The sequence below is a fragment of the Xyrauchen texanus genome, chromosome 4 (assembly GCF_025860055.1).
Source record: "Xyrauchen texanus isolate HMW12.3.18 chromosome 4, RBS_HiC_50CHRs, whole genome shotgun sequence".
NCBI classification, from domain to species: domain Eukaryota; kingdom Metazoa; phylum Chordata; class Actinopteri; order Cypriniformes; family Catostomidae; genus Xyrauchen; species Xyrauchen texanus.
The window spans coordinates 11,016,354-11,029,689 of record NC_068279.1 but is presented as its reverse complement, the minus strand read 5'-3'; the positions used below and the strand labels follow the sequence as shown (position 1 = coordinate 11,029,689).

The 13,336-nt window shown below is 39.5% G+C and overlaps 1 protein-coding gene and 1 long non-coding RNA gene across 3 annotated transcripts in view; one reads left to right on the top strand and one right to left on the bottom strand.

Moving 5' to 3' along the window:
* Positions 1 to 13,336, top strand: part of si:dkey-215k6.1 (transmembrane protein 132C) — a 360,978-nt gene that overhangs the window by 181,540 nt on the left and 166,102 nt on the right. The gene's annotated exons all lie outside the window — the stretch shown is intronic.
* LOC127642598 (uncharacterized) overlaps positions 5,469 to 13,336 on the bottom strand; it is a 36,179-nt gene continuing 28,311 nt past the window's right edge. Inside the window, exons 3-4 of one of the 2 annotated variants that reach the window (XR_007970375.1) lie at positions 9,367 to 9,556; positions 5,469 to 7,487 (exon numbers count right to left, since the gene is read on the bottom strand). This is a non-coding gene — a long non-coding RNA (uncharacterized LOC127642598). The remainder of the gene's footprint in view (positions 7,488 to 9,366; positions 9,557 to 13,336) is intronic. The other variant, XR_007970376.1, reaches the window with a different exon arrangement.

The window sequence follows — 13,336 nt, the reverse complement described above, 5'->3', positions numbered from 1 at the left end:
CTCCAGTGCTGCAACAGTTCCAAAGATCTTAACTTCCACTTTGCGAGTACTGGCGTATTGGTGTTCTTAGTTTGAATACTTGTGTGTGTGTGTGTGTGTGTGTGTGTGTGTGTGTGTTTGTTATTAGAAGACAGCATCTACTATTTCCTTGATGAATGAATGAGTGTCATCCAGACCAACAAGTGTCCTCTTTCTTTTTCTCCCTCTCTCTTGCTTTGACAGCTCCTTCTGTTCTCTAGTTCTGTCTCCTCTTTACTCTTGTCCGGTATCCCAGCATGCCTCTCTTTCCTCATGAATATGTATGTAAAATTATTATTTGCATTGTTTGCTATCAGGAAGAACACACAAAAGGAACACACTGCTCTGTGGGTGTGTGTGTGTATGTGTGTGTGAGAGACTTCATGTTTAATGGAGTCTCGTAAATTATTTCAAAATTAAAATATTTTCAGAATTTGACTACATTTTGGAGACAATGTGTATGTGTGTGTATCTAATCTCCTGCTAGAAAGTTATTTAGATCTTTTGCAACTGGTGTGTGTGTGCATGTGACATGTTTTTTTTTTAAGTGCTTTGTTAGATTGTGTATTGCTATTGAATTTATGCTCATGGTTCAACAAGTTCACTTGTGTGTGTGAAAGAGTCAAAGATGAATGAAGTGTGTGTTCCCCACAGATTTGACTGTTTTTTGTATATTTAATGCTGCATCTCTCAAATAAATTACAGTTAAAATGCACAGGAAGTATATGTGTGTGTTATAAAGGAGGCTGTGTTTAAAATCCTTTATTTTGTTCTTGTCATTTAGTGCTGAACCACACACACACACACACACACACACACACGTACACTCACATGCCAATGTGTTTGCACGTCAAATCAATGGTATAGCCCGTGTGGGAGGATGTTCATAGTGTGTATGCGTGTTTAAAGCAGACTGAGAGCTGTAAAGTAGAGTAAAAATTTGACTGTGGCTGACAGTGTCAGAATTCTGTATTTTGAATGGAGAACTGGTTTAATTTGTTCTCTTGGTCTCTGCTGAACAGAAGTCGAGAAAGACAACAATCAACTGAGAGAGACACAAAGTGTCATCACCCTTACAGATAAATTACACAACACATTATTTTGCATTTTCATTGGTTTCTTTGTTATGATTTAAAAATCTTTATTCTTTTTTTTTTTAAAGTTTCTAAACCAAACATGTCTAAATCACCACAGAGTTATTGATAGTAAAACAGTTAAATGTATCAGTTTAATCAAGTTAATCAAGTCATTTTTAGTCTCAGTAGAAGATTGATAAGGTTGATTGATAAATAATTTTAAGTTAAAGGAATATTCTGGGTACAATACAAGTTAAACTCAATCGACAGCATTTGTGGCATAATATTGATTACCACAAAAATGTATTTAGACTCGCCCCTCCTTTTCTTAAAAAAACCTCATTGGATTACAAATTTGGGTTACAGTGAGGCACTTACAATGGAAGTGAATGGGGGCATTAAACATTAAAATACGTACTTTTTCAAAAGTATAGCCAAAAGACGTAAACAATATGCATGTAAACCTGATTTTAGTGTAATAAAATCTACTAACCTTTTCTGTGAAAATGTATAGCCAATTTGCAACTTGGCTGCCATGGTGATGTTATGTCAACAAACCCTAAAATGACTGTAAAAATGACAATTTAAACAACTCAACAGCTCAAATTAAACACAAATTTAAATTCTAATGTCAGAGGATTAATGTTCAAAAGAGATTGGTTACGCAGTGAAGTTTTTGAACAGTGAATTGATGTTATTGAGATGGAAAGGTGGACTGTTATACGTTAATGCATTTTGGTTTCGGATGTCAGAATTGAAGCTTGTATTGTTGTATCGGGCTGGTCGGGAAGTTTAAAAAAATAACTCTTGTAAAGCCTCTGCCACAGTGTATCACTATTATGTTCTCAAGGACTCACCTCTGCCATCTGTTCCCCATCTTCATCACCTGTTCTCCATTCCCTCATCATCACCTGTTTGTATAAATACCCTCTAGTTTTGCTCCCTTATTGTCAGTTCTGTTCGTTGTTACATGTGTTTATGTCACCACAGATGACTGTTATGTTTTGTAGCCTTCTTCATTGTATTCTCTATATTCTCGTCTTCTTTGGTTTTGGATTAAATTAAAAGTTGCACTTAGATCCTGCCCTCTTGCCTCATCACTACAAAAGGTGACAGCCACCATGTTCAAATTTTTTTGAGGGAATCAACCTAGCAATGGTTTATGAATTGTCTCTGCATTTTAAGATGGGATAGAAGAAAGTACTTTAACATAAAAAATACAGACTTCACCTTTAAATTATTCTTTGTGTTTATTTACATGGGATCACCTTTGACCTAGTTAAATTATGGAGGATAAATAAAATGATCTCCTGAATTGTTCTCACAGATAAGATGTATACTGTATTTTACTCACTCCTTGTGCTTTCAACATCTCGCTCTCTCTCTCATTCTGTCAAGATTAGGATTGCGATTGGATTATGAAGAGATAAAAACAAAACCAGGTTAAAAATGTGGCACCACACATAAACTAAAAACATTCATCTGTTCTTATCTCCTCAGTTTAGAACAGGTCCAAGCTCCCTGGCAAGCTATAATACTTATCTTTTGTTACGTTGCTTTTCTCTTTTTGATCCTTTTTTTTCTCCTCTCGGTTTCTACCTACCCTCCTGCCTCTCTCCCTTCATGTTCTTACCTTCATGCCATGATGTGCTGGCGTTTTTTAAACAAAAAAGAAAGTAACACTTGAAAAGGTTCACAGAGGAATAGAAAATTGCTTCCAAGAACAAAAATAAAGAGAAGGATGCCACGTTTCCCAATAAAGGCTGTCAGCCAAACAATCATCAAACTCTTTTCAGCCTAGACAACAAAGAGAAGGGTTAGAGAAATTACAATGGAAGGTAAGTTAGACTAACACACACACACAGAACCACAACTCGTGATGCTCTGCAATTAGTTTTTCAATAGTTCAAGTTGATACTAGAACAACTGAAAAAAAATAAAATAAAACAGTGAATAGAAAGATACTAATAACTTTTATGTATATAGTGCCATTCCCAAGCTCAGGGTCATCAGTACTGTCAGTACATTCATGTTCACTTTTCAGTTATGAAAATGGTGAATAATTAATGTTGATTATGTCTTAAGTGAAAAGAAACATGGAGGACCAAAATTTGGATATATGTTTAAATATTGCATTGAATCATTAGACCTTAGCCTAATGGACCTGCTGCTGTCTATAATGCCATTTATATTAATCATACTACAGTATTGATAAGAAACAGAGGTAAATCCACTCACTGTTCTTGGCTGATAACTATAACTTTAGCTTTACTACAGTAGAACATGAACATTAAGCCTAAGAAACAAACATAAATTGTGTAGCTAATTTTAATAACAGTCAGCAGTAGTATTGAATCAGTATTAATGTATTATATTACTGTCTCACCAAAAAAAAAAAATAATAATTGCTGTTTGGATTTAAATATGCAGATACTTAAGAGCCTATGATTGGATCATTATTGCAGTGATTAATATGTTTCAGCTGGCAACAGTTATTTTAACCTCAACTGATGCTGTGTGTAGCTTCTCATTTCTTAAACAACCATGCCGGAATATGTATCCCATGGTCATTGAAAAGATGTTACTGTGTTTCAGAAGGAGCAAATTATTGACCTGCATCAAGCAAAGAAAAGGTAGTCTGCTGAAATAACTGGAACTGGGTTAAGAACTGTCCAACACATTATTAAAATCTGAAAGGATAGTGACCGTCAACTTCGTGGAACAAATGTGATTGGATCCAAAATCTTGAATGATCGTGATCGGAAATCACTTAAACGCTTGGTGCAGTCACATCATAAAAAAATCGACAGTAGAACTCACGGCTATACTTAATAGTGAAAGTGAGAGCATTTTCACATGCGCAATGCAAGGAGAACTTACAGAACTGTACAAGCATCTGGAGGCAGTGTTATGATCTGCGGTTGCTTCAATTGGTCAGGGCTAGGCTCAGCATAGTTATACAGCAATACAATTAAGTCAGCTGAGTGCCTGAATGTACCGAATGACCAGGTTATCCCATCAGTCGTTTTTTTCTTCCCTGATGGCATGGGCATATTCCAGGATGACAATGCCCAGATTCATCGGGCTCAAATTGTGAAAGAGTGGTTCAGGGAGAATGAGGAATAATTTTCACACAGGAAACATTTCACCACAGAGTCCTGACCTGAACCCTATTAAGTCTTTGGGATATGGTGGAAAAGACATTGAGTGGTTCAACTCTCCAGTCATCTATACAAGATCTCAGCCAAAAATTAATACAACTCTGGATGGAAATAAATGCTGTGATGTAGCATATGGTTGTTGAAACAATGTCATGATGAAAGCACACTGTAATCAAAGCTAAAGGTGGTCCAACAAAATATGTTGGCCAAGCAGTGTATAATAATCCAGAGGGAAGACGATGCCAATAATGAGTATTTTTTATTGTACATTTGATTTCTTTTGTATTTTTTATTTATATTAATTAATTTACTTTGCTAATATTGTATTTTTTTTCTGTTGTTTGAATTAGTTTGTTCTGAATTTTTTTTCTGAATTTCTCACTGTTTGCCTGCCTTGAATAATTAACTGCAAATCTTGAAGCAATATTTGCTTATTTGAGAAATTCTTGAAAGCTACATGAGATTGCTGTAAAATAATTTGTTAATGTTTACATTAATAAGTAACGTTTAAACAGAGGAGTGTGTTCGATCACATATTAGCTATTTTTTGCTGTGATTTCAAAATTGGTATGAACTTTAAGTGGTTTTGCTACAGTCTATTGAAAATTGAGTATTTTGACAAACCTATCTGGTATGGAAATGATGAAAAAAAGCAAATAGAGGAATGACAAGATCGGTGATGCAGAACGACTTCCTAAATGACTTTAGTAGTATATTCTGCCAGCTGGAGAGCTGAGTCAAGCTATTATGTAGAGAGCACTATGAATTAATCAGAGGTTGAATTGAACTAAAGTCAATGTGAACTAAAAGGCAAAAATCTTAATTCCTAGTGGTTTCTCTATCACTCCACTGAAGTCTCATTTTAGTGTCTAGATCGAGCGCACTCATTTTGTCTACTAATAATGTATTACAGTGCCTCATTTATTTAATAAGATAGCAGTTATGTTCGATCTAAAGTGTCTCCTGCAGACCTGCAATCCCATATGGTAAGATCTGTTTCGCAGAGCATTTTTGCAGTCTGAGAAAGATAATTGACGGTGCATAAATAAAAAAAATATACAAATAATGTGTGCAGCAATAATCTTTCTGAAGTCACTGTCAAACAGCGATACCAGTGGATAAAGTTCCAGAGAGAGGCAGCGTGTCTCAATCCTCCCTTCAGCTCATTGCGAAATCATTAAGCTCTTGAAGCGTCGCTTGAATGTTAGGCGGGGTAACCACTGAATAAAGCAAAAAAGTCACGCAAGGTTAAACACTGGCACCAATTTGGGCGGATTTGTTCAATATGCTGTCAGTCAATCGATGCGATAATGCCTGGCTTAAGATGTATGAGAACCCAAGTGCAGTTTTATTTACAGTGCTAGTGTCCAAACACGTGAATACAAGGAAAACAAAACAGAATACAACCAGAACATAAACTAAAATAGACTAGACTTGACTATGAACAATGCATATACAATAATCATGAACATGACATTACACCAATGATATTTGACACGAGTCAATGGCTAACATGAGGGCTTAAATACAATCAAAATGTTAACAACATAACAAGGCATCCAGTGACAAGACAGAACTAATAACATACAGTATTTTATACTTATTAACTGTGTAAGATAAAAGGTATTTTAAGTGCCTTCAAATACAGAAATCTGATATATGGCAATTAACATATATATAAAACTATTGTTAATTTATAGCATATATTTAGGCTAGATGGCCTTTTCAATGATTTAGGTGATTCAATGACATTAGATGATTTAGGAAAATATGTTACATATATGAAAACAGGGGCCTGGGTATCTCAGCTAGTATTGATGCTGACTACCACCCCTGGAGTCACGATTTCGAATCCAGGGTTTGCTGAGTGACTCCAGCCTAGTCTCCTAAGCAACCAAATTGGCCCGGTTGCTAGGGAGGGTAGAGTCACATGGGGTAACCTCCTCGTGTTCGTGATTAGGGGTTCTTGCTCTCAATGGGGCGCATGGTAAGTTGTGGTTCGCAGAGAAGAATGAGCCTCCACATGTTGGGAGTCTCCGCGGTGTCATGCACAACGAGCCACGTGATAAGATGTGTGGATTGGCGGTCTCATAAGTGGAGGCAACTGAGACTTGTCCTCCGCCACTTGTATTGAGGTGAGTGACCCCGCCACCACTAGGACCTACTAAGTAGTGGGAATCGGGCATTCCAAATTGGGAGAAAAGGGGATAAAATTTAAAAATAAATAAAATAAAAACATATATGAAAACAATCATTGTTTAATATTTTGAAATATATGTTGATGTATATACAAGTTTACGTTTGTTTTTTACTTTCCCCTACTATGTTGGTTGGTATGTTGGTAGCCGTGTGCAGCCAACAACTGAGACACTTCCTGAGAGACTTTTTTTTTATTCGCTCATCGCTAACGAGTGGACCGTCTGCACCTCATTTATTGACCAAAGCGTGGTTTTGTGCACAGCCATTTCTTTTTTCACAATTTGAAAGTCGTGTGAACAAATGATACTCTTATCACTGTTGCTAACTTTAAAACTAGTTTTGATGTCGCGTGTCTGAAATCCATTGACGCTGGTAGTGACGATTCTCCTTGACCAATCAGTGATCAGGTACCAGGTACTATCCACAGTGGAAAACTCCAAAAAAGCGAGCAGAGTCGAGTTGAGTCGATTTGTACCGTGCAGTGGAAAAGCCCCTATAGCTATTAACTTTTTTCTCCAAAGTGACCAACTTGAGGGAACAAGTTATGATAGTTAGCATGTCTTGCTCTTTACGGGGCTGGAACCAGCAACTTTTTGATTACTAGTTTTAGCCACTTGCATTACACCAATCAGACAGGGTGAGTGAGCTTTAAGCTGAAGTATGTAATTTCTCAGACATTTGTGCAATCAAACGGAATTACAAAATAAACAATGTCTTTAAAACAGCTTTCCGCATACGCCCCTCATCTGCTGTTGTTCGAACCGTCAGAATGTCCTGCCCCAACAGCCATTGGTTGAGAGACAAAGCATTTTAGGGAGGCTGAGATGAAAGACAGCAGGGCTGAAGTCCCACTCATTGGGGTCTAGAATCACCTATGGGGCCCATTACCTGGACCCCATGAAGCAATAGTTGCTGAGAGGAGACATATTAAGCACAAGGTGTGTACACCACCTCTCTGCCCATCTCTCCAGGCTCCTTGGTAAGTGAGGCCACATTTTCCACCACTCTGGTAGAGATTTGAGATCCCTAAAGTCTGTTAACAAAAGCATCAGATGAAAATAGATCCTCTTCAGATCCTCTGAGCTGGTTTCACTGTCCATGTGAGTCAAATTTTTATGCAGTTGTCTTCAGCTTCACAACAAAGTATTGGCTTTTGAGTTTCACAAGTATTTTGCTTCTCAGCTTCACAACAAAGTATCAGTGGAACACACATCACACTCCACATACCCCCACCGCCTAACTCAGGCCCGTACCCCATCCGGCCTGCTTCCCCAGCCATCGCATCACACAACACACACAGAGACTTCGGTTTGCAGGACCCATCCACACACAACACTTTTAATAATCTTTTAAACCCCGGCCAATTGATCCCTAAAATTTGTGGATGGGTGAGGTGGGAATTAACCGTGTCCTCCACTCTATGCTGTACCCCCTGGAATTGAATAACGACTGTCACTACCGGATATTCGTGAATATTCCCATGCACACATCTCACCATCGAGGTTTGATTAGCCTGTATCCACCAGGGTTTGGTATGTATGCCCCTTAACTCTTTAATATAAGCAATGTGGATGTATTACACAGTGAAGTTTAATATTTAGAGTAAGGAGATTATTCAAATGTAATAGTAACGTTGCCTTAGCAATCACCATTAATAAAAGTAACTCAACTTTCAGGTCTTTATTTTACATATTAAGCACCATTCATTTCTGCTGAAAAATGTAGGTCCTTGAGATTTGCCACCTTTACCTCTTTAGTAAAATAGGCCTATTCTTTATTCCTGATATGTCTAGCACACCACTTTTAATGGGTTTTGGCCTATTCACACACCTGCTTTAATTCATTTATATTTTTGAATATTCTTATCTTACATCACCCTCTTTTGGTCACAACATCTCTGTGGGGTTAAGGCCTTTCCAAATGCTAAATTAGTTTTTCTTCAGTTATTTGGTTGTAAATTAAGGGTGGGTAAAAACATTGATTTTCCAATGTATCGCCATCTTTGTTTGAATGATATCAATTCAGAAATCCCATGATTAATCTTTTACAATATGCGCAGCCCTCTACTACAATTTCAGGAAATCGTTCGTATTTGCAACCAAATTTCACGCTACTGGGAGAAAGACAGTCCCGGATAGCGTAGCCGCGTGGAAGAGTGGATTGAAAAGAGCACAATTGCTCTTAACAATTTAATTTACACTTATTCAGGAAATTATTGCACCTTTATTCAAATATGTCGTGACTGAAAACGTATGCCAATTTTCAAGTGTTATGTTACGTCAAGAATAAAAATTAATATTAATGAACCACGTGAATCAGTGGCGCTCATCATTCAACAGCAGAAGGTGCGTATACAGGAAATTCTCACCTGTATAATTAACAGCATTTGCTGGGAGAGAATTTATTTCATGTTTAAGCAAAAGGTACATTTTAAATCAAATATACCTATAAGAATTTATATTGAATCGAATCAAATCGAATTTGGAAATTGTATCGAGAGCTTGTGAAACGGAATCAAATCAGGAAATCTGAATCAATATGCAGCCCTGTTGTAAATGTGCGTTTAGGATGCAGTATGGCCCATATTTTGTTGAGAGCTGAAAGGTAATACAGCAAAAGTACTAACACACTTAGTTGTTCCTCAAGTTCCTGACAAGGGCTCCAGAGGCCTGGCACTATAAATTCTGTCAAAGCCCAAAAAATACATGTAAAACTTTTGAGGGTGAAATTCTTCTTGAAAAAGATTCTCTAAACTCAAATCTCCCAAGCTTGGTGGTAGAATGAGATAGAGTATGTGTGTTTCAAAATTCTGCAAGATGGATCAGATCCATCAGGGCTGTCGCTGTGCATAAACATACTCACACACTTTCACACTCAAAAGTACACACATATACACTCATCAGCATACAGACCTGCTTGTTTCAGGGGGGCACATCTGTGACTGGAAGTTGATGGACAGCTGCAGTGTGTGTGCATGTCAATGGCATGGATTGATGGTACAGTACATCGATGCCAGGATGCAGACTGCGATAGAGGAATTAGCATGAAGAGGAGACTGAATCCTGCTGTCATTCACTGTTCAGGCACATGCTGGGCAGTGTGCTAATGAAGAGAGAGAGAGAGAGAGAGAGAGAGAGAGAGAGAGAGAGAGAGATGAGAGAGAGAGAGATATGCACAATATGTTTTTAATACAACAGAGTAGCCATTTCTTACAATAAAACTTATCAGTCTCATAGTGCAATTTTAAGACATCAATTTCTTTAATACTGCAGCTCCAGAAGGCAAGTGCTCAGAATAAATAATTTGTTGAGACCGATGAAGACATTATCAATTTGTGAACAAGTTTTCTCACAGTGACTTTATAAGCACTTACACCATAGGTTTCATTTTTCACATGTTTTGTAAAATATTCAGTAGTTAATTCATGGCTGCTCACTAATTATCATTTTTCTATTTGAGAATGTTCTTTGTGAAGTAAGTCTTCATTTTTAGGTTTTTAGTATTTTATTAAGTTATGTATTAAATTAGATTATTATAATTTGGGAAGGGCATTACATACAGCAAAGATGGGACGCTGTTGACCTCAACCGAGGAGGTTATTGGGCGGTGGAAGGAACACTTTGAAGAACTCCTAAATCCCAACACGCCCTCTATGGTAGAGGCAGAGCCGGAGGATGATGGGGGATCAGATTCTATTTCCCTGGGGGAGGTCACTGAGGTAGTCAAACAACTCCGCAGTGGCAAAGCCCCGGGAATTGATGAGATCCGACCAGAAATGCTGAAAGCTCTGGATGTGGAGGGGGTGTCATGGATGACACGCCTCTTCAACATTGGCGTGGAAATCTGGGACAGTACCTAAGGAGTGGCAGAACGGGGTGGTGGTTCCCTCTTCAAAAGGGGGATCAGAGAGTGTGTGCCAACTACAGGGGTATCACACTTCTCAGCCTCCCTGGTAAAGTTTACTCCAAGGTGCTGGAGAGGAGGGTTCGGCCGATTGTCGAACCTCAGATTGAAGAGGAACAATGCGGTTTTCGGTCCTGGTCGTGGAACGACGGACCAGATCTTTACTCTCGCAAGGATCCTGGAGGGGGCCTGGGAGTATGCCCATCCGGTCTACATGTGTTTTGTGGATCTGGAGAAGGCGTATGACCGGGTCCCCCGGAGAGACTGTGGGAGGTGCTGCGGGAGTACGGGGTGGGGGGTCCCTTCTTAGGGCGATCCAATCCCTGTACGTCCAAAGCGAGGGCTGTGTCCGGGTCCTCGGCACAAAGTCGAGTTCATTCCATGTGGGGTTGGTCTCCGCCAAGGCTGCGCTTTGTCACCAATCCTGTTTGTGATATTCATGGACAGGATATCGAGGCGTAGTCGGGGTGGGGAAGGTGTGCGGTTCGGTGGGCTGGGGATCTCATCGCTGCTTTTTGCAGATGATGTTGTCTTCATGTCATCATCGGTCCGTGACCTTCAGCTCTCACTGGATCGCTTGGCAGTCGAGTGTGAAGCAGCTGGGATGAGGATTAGCACCTCTAAATCTGAGGCCATGGTTCTCAGCAGGAAACCGATGGAGTGCGTACTCCAGGTAGGGAATGAGGTTTTGCCCCAAGTGAAGGAGTTCAAGTACCTCGGAGTCTTGTTCACGAGTGAGGGGACAATGGAGCGGGAGGTTGGCCGGAGAATCGGGGCAGCAGGGGCGGTATTGCACTCGCTCTATCGCACCGTTAGTCACGAAAAGAGAGCTGAGCCGAAAGGCAAAGCTCTCGATCTACCGGTCAATTTTCGTTCCTACCCTCACCTATGGTCATGAAGGTTGGGTCATGACCGAAAGAACTAGGTCGCGAGTACAAGCGGCCGAAATGGGCTTCCTCAGAAGGGTGGCGGGCTTCTCCCTTAGAGATAGGGTGAGGAGCTCAGTCATCCGTGAGGAGCTCGGAGTAGAGCCGCTGCTCCTTTGCGTTGAAAGGAGTCAGTTGAGGTGGTTTGGGCATCTGGTAAGGATGCCCCTGGCCGCCTCCCTAGGGAGGTGTTTCAGGCACGTCCAGCTGGGAGGAGGCCTCGGGAAGACCCAGGACTAGGTGGAGAGATTACATCTCCACACTGGCCTGGGAACGCCTCGGGGTCGCCCAGTCAGAGCTGGTTAATGTGGCTCGGGATAGGGAAGTTTGGGGCCCCCTGCTGGAGCAGCTGCCCCCGTGACCCGACTTCGGATAAGCGGTTGAAGATGGATGGATGGATGGAGGGAAGGGCATTTTTGAGTAATTTCTAATCTAATCCACCAAAAAACGATTGCTCATAAGTATGACACATGCATGAAATTTAGATTTTGTTTTATTCACAAATGTTACCAAGCACAATTTAAAAATAAGATAACTTTAACAAACTATGGTTTTATTTCGGGGAAAATTAAATGAACAATTTGCATAAAAATAAAAATAAAATTAAAAAACATTTGCTCTCACTTGGAGATTAAATAGAAACCAGTACTGAAGGCATTAGGGTAATGCACTTATATACAGTAAACTCTCGAGTATAGGTGTAAATAGCACCTGTCACACATAGGGGCTATTTGCACTCCAAAAGTCTGGTGGAAACACATACAGTAAATTAAAGACAAACTGTGCCCCTAGTGTCGCTGACTTTAGCCGAAGTCGGTATACGTTCACTGAATTTTAAACACTGCCCCCAGAGGCTAAAGTGGTAAGTGTTTTAGAGCGTAGAAAGAAGTGTTGCATTCATTTTTATCCAGGAGAGGTCGCTAGAAGCCCGTGGTAAAGAGAATTGTTTTCAGCTGTACAGGGTGTAAAACAGTGAAGAGAAATGCATATTTTATTTAATCTACCCCCCAACCAAAACCCAAATCTAACCATTAGTAGAAACAAAATACAATGATAGAAATAAAAATGCAACCTCATTATCACGCTTGTGATTGTTTATACCAACATGATTGTGCCCTCGTTTGAATGGCGATTGAACTATGGTCTCCCTTGCAACTCTGACGCAACACACTACCAGTCACGCTTCGAGGTAAAGTAACTGTTGTGGAGCCGTTGCAAATATATCAGATTGGAGAAAGGGCATGTCAGTGAGTTGGGATACTGTTGGCATCCTAGGGTACTGGAACTTTCGGAAACAGAATGCAGACTTCCCGTGTGATCATGCTGGTGTAACAGTGGTGCAGATGTGCTTTTTTGTTTAGATGACCTGGGATCGAATTCACCTTTTTTCCCACTTTTTCCCATCCTGTTTCCTGTCCACTCTTAATATTTCCTTCAATAATACTTAAAATAATATAAAAATATGAATATAAAGTTTGATTTATTTGCATTGATTTGTTGACAGTGGAGGTCAGTGTGTTGAAAGGTTTGATCCAGGTAAAATTAAGCATGGTTTTACTATAGTAATATAGTAACTATATTTTTTGGCAGAAGCCATAGTTTTATTGCAGTTAACCATGTTCTTATTACATTTATATGGTGTTAATATAGTAATCATGTACAATTTTTTGGTTGGTTTTACTACAAAATACCATAGTGATACTATGGTTACTGTAGTAAAACCGTGGTTAATTTTTGTAGAAGAAGGTTAGGGTTAGGTTTATATCATATCACAACCAGACGTTAAAACAATAAAAGTAATCTTTTCCATGTTAATCAGAGTTTTTGTCCAGTCCAGCCATGATGCATGATGAGCGATCGGGCATTCTATTTTTGACATTGCCCTAGCCAGCACAGTCACCAAATGGGCCTAAAATTATTCTTATTGCAGTATATTAAAGTCAGCATCACACTAGCCGGTTCACAACAACTTGTTTTTGGCCGAGGATTTCACACACCTACCGATTGTGGTGCTTGTAGTCTCACTCTCTCTGTCACACACACACACACACAC